This window comes from Gossypium arboreum, chromosome 8, assembly GCF_025698485.1.
Source record: "Gossypium arboreum isolate Shixiya-1 chromosome 8, ASM2569848v2, whole genome shotgun sequence".
Lineage (NCBI taxonomy): Eukaryota > Viridiplantae > Streptophyta > Magnoliopsida > Malvales > Malvaceae > Gossypium > Gossypium arboreum.
Genome location: NC_069077.1, coordinates 127,136,399 through 127,139,661, shown reverse-complemented (window position 1 = coordinate 127,139,661; position 3,263 = coordinate 127,136,399). Strand labels below are relative to the sequence as shown.

The following is a 3,263-nucleotide window of genomic DNA, read 5'->3' as shown; positions in this document are numbered from 1 at the left end:
TCAAAAACGAAGGTACGGGTTAGCCAGATTAAGCTGCAACGAGCTCAAAAACATAGAAATCATTAAAAACCGAGCTACAACCATACCTTAATTGACAAATGAAGCTTGGCCTAATGAAAACCTAAAAATTTTGGCTTTTATCCTTGCAATAATCGGCTAAGGAAGATGATGATAACATAAAATGAATTTTGTTTTAATTATTATAACATTTATTAACCATTTACCATTTTAACCTTAAAATTAATTCAAAAGTACACCAATTGCCATGCTATCATCCTCCCCTAACCATAAATGGTCTATTTACCACTTTAGGACCTTAAATTTAAGGTTCTATAGCTATTTAATACCTTTAGCTAATAGAACACAAGTTTTATGCTTTACGCGATTTAGTCCTTTTTACCTAATTAAGCATTTAAACGGTAAAATTTCTTTACGAAACTTTCACATAATTAATCTATCATGCTGTAGATCTTGTTAAAATAGTAAAATAAATATTTTGACTTCGAATTTGTGGTCCTGAAATCACTGTTTCGATTTGACCTAAAATCGAGCTGTTACACTACTAGTGTAGATAATATGATTTAATTCAACCTCCATTTTGTAAGATCCTCAGAATACTTCCTTGTTTTCCATTATAATACAAAACTATATTACAATTTGACATGTTCACTTGTAGATATCTTTTTTGTTTTTACTCTAAACGTTCGCACGTTTGGAGAAAGTCAAGTTGTTGGCCTCGTTGCCGAGAGGTTTCGACATTATATTTAAATTTATTTTCTACACCTAATAGGAATAAATTGGAAAATTAAAAATTATACATACGATTTCTTTATTTTATTTTATTTTTATATTTTTAATTATTAAGATTTATTTTTAGTTATTAATTTTTATTTCTTTGTCTCTAATTTCAGTTTAGGACTCAAAGTGGAAGCGTTCCAATCGAGCCATATCCTAACCCAAAATGAATTCTGAAACGCAATCATCACTTGATGCAAAACGATCCACCCATGGTAGTTGATTTGCCTCGAGAAATCCACTGTTTGATGATCCACTTGAACCACAAGCACTGATCCGTGAAGAGCTACTGATGGCTAAAAGAACATTGCGTGAGTATGCACTACAACGCTAGTTTTCGTGCGAGGCAATATTGAACGATCGACGATCAACACCAATAATTTTGAGATCAAGATGACTATGATCCAAATGATCCAAAATACCTTACAATTCTTAAAGAACATGATAGAGGATCCAAATGAACACCTAAAGCAGTTCCTCCAGTTGTGTGACACTTTCAAATACAACGGGTAACCCATGGCTTTATTTTTCTTTGGTTATTTCCCTTATCCTTATGTGACCACACGACTGACTGGTTGGATTCATTAGAACCAGGTTCCATAACCACATGGGACGAATTAGTAAGAAATTTTCTACACAAAATTTTCTCGATCAGTAGATTTATCCAACTCCACCGTGAGATCATCAACTTCAAGCAGTTCAAAGGTGAAATTTTATATGAAGCTTGGGATCGATTTAAGTCACTATTAAGGAAGTGTCCCCATCATGGAATGCAATAATGGATTCAGATGCAGATGTTTTATAGTGGTTCAAATAACAATTTGAGGTCTACACTAGATGGCGCATCCGGAGGAGCATTGATGAACCACATGTGCAGGCGAGCCTGTTAAATAATTGATGATAAAGGTGATGAGCAACATGCAAAGGTAATTTGGTACCAGAATCCCTAGTATCACAAAAAATAATCCCCATAGGGATGGAAAAGAGCATGTGAGTGCAATTGCTTTACGGTCAGGTAAAACCCTTGACAACACTAGTGCTCCCATTCAAGTAGACGAGGATTCATCAGATCTATTGAGCAATTTTTTTGGACAAAAATAAGCTTGAAGAGCTGAGTAAAAAAGTGGTTGAACCAATGATTGAGTCGATAATCTCAAACCTTGTGAGCATAGAATTACCATTCCTATCAGGGATCGAGGCCAAACGAAGGAAGGGCGAAGAAAACTTTGTAAATTTTCTAAACTTATTCAAGTTCAATAATGTTAATTTACCCCCTTTTAGAATTAATTAATAAAATACCAAAATATGCCAAGTACTTAAAAGGAAATCATGTCAAGGCATAAGAAGTTCAAAAAGGAAAAACAACTTAACATCGATACCTCTTGTAGTGCTATCATTGCTAAGAAAATACCCCTAAAATTTAAAGATCCAGGAACTTTTACAATTCCAATAGAGATAGGGGACATATATTTTAGTAAGGCCCTTTGTGATTTATGAGCCAACATTAATTTAATGCCCCTTTCAATCTATAGAAAACTTAAATTATAGGAGTTGAAAAACACATCGATAACACTATAATTAGCTGATAGGTCTTTAGTACGCCCAAACTGTGTACTTGAGAACATGTTAGTTAAGGTGAGGAATTTCATAATCCCTGTCAAATTTATAGTTCTATACTTCAAAGAAAATCAAAAGATCCTCGTACTGTTAGTTAGGTCATTTTTGGGCATGTTTAGATCAACCATCGATCTTGAGAAAAATGAGTTAACCATGACAATTGATAGTGAGATAGAGGTGTTTAAATACATCCATGATTCTCAAGATGAGGGAATAAAAAAAAATTAGGGAATGAATAATTTTCATTATTCTATGAAACCCCTAATAGCCTTGATCAAAGGTATTTTTTGAGTGTGATATGTGCGGGAAGACATAGTCCAAAGGAAGAAGACAAGTGGAAAGATCCAAGATTATTCAACATTCAATGGAAGGATTACGATGAAAAAAAGAGACAGAAAAGGGAAATGATGGACAGTAACAAGTTACTGGACGACTCCGGTAGCCATATTGGATTTTTAATTATCGAATTTTATCCTGCTTGTAAATGTTGCAATTTCGTGTATTTGGATTTCAAGTATTATAATTTGGATTTTTAATTTTTATTAGGTTAGGAAATAGGTTAGCATAGAGCTCAGGTGACCCTAGAAGTGTCTTGAAGTGATTAGGCGTAACCCACGGAGTCTGACACATCTAAAAACATTAATTTTACATCGCCCAGTATGTGTTACGACACAGGTACCCTTTTTTTGTGACATGCTACTTCGAACCAAAAATTTTGAAAATTTTATACCTTTTTCACGAAACGCCTAAGCTCATGACACGGCATAACACTTAGAACCTAAATTCTAGGAAATTAGGGTGGCATGTATTGACATACATACCCTATGTCGCGACATGACATCATTTTTCTG

General features: G+C 34.1%; 1 non-coding gene across 1 annotated transcript; it reads right to left on the bottom strand.

The window, feature by feature from the left end:
• Positions 1-1,461: 1,461 nt before the first annotated feature.
• Positions 1,462-1,567, bottom strand: LOC128279619 (small nucleolar RNA R71). Its single transcript, XR_008269818.1, has one exon. It is a non-coding gene; the product is annotated as a small nucleolar RNA R71 (small nucleolar RNA).
• Positions 1,568-3,263: the final 1,696 nt, after the last annotated feature.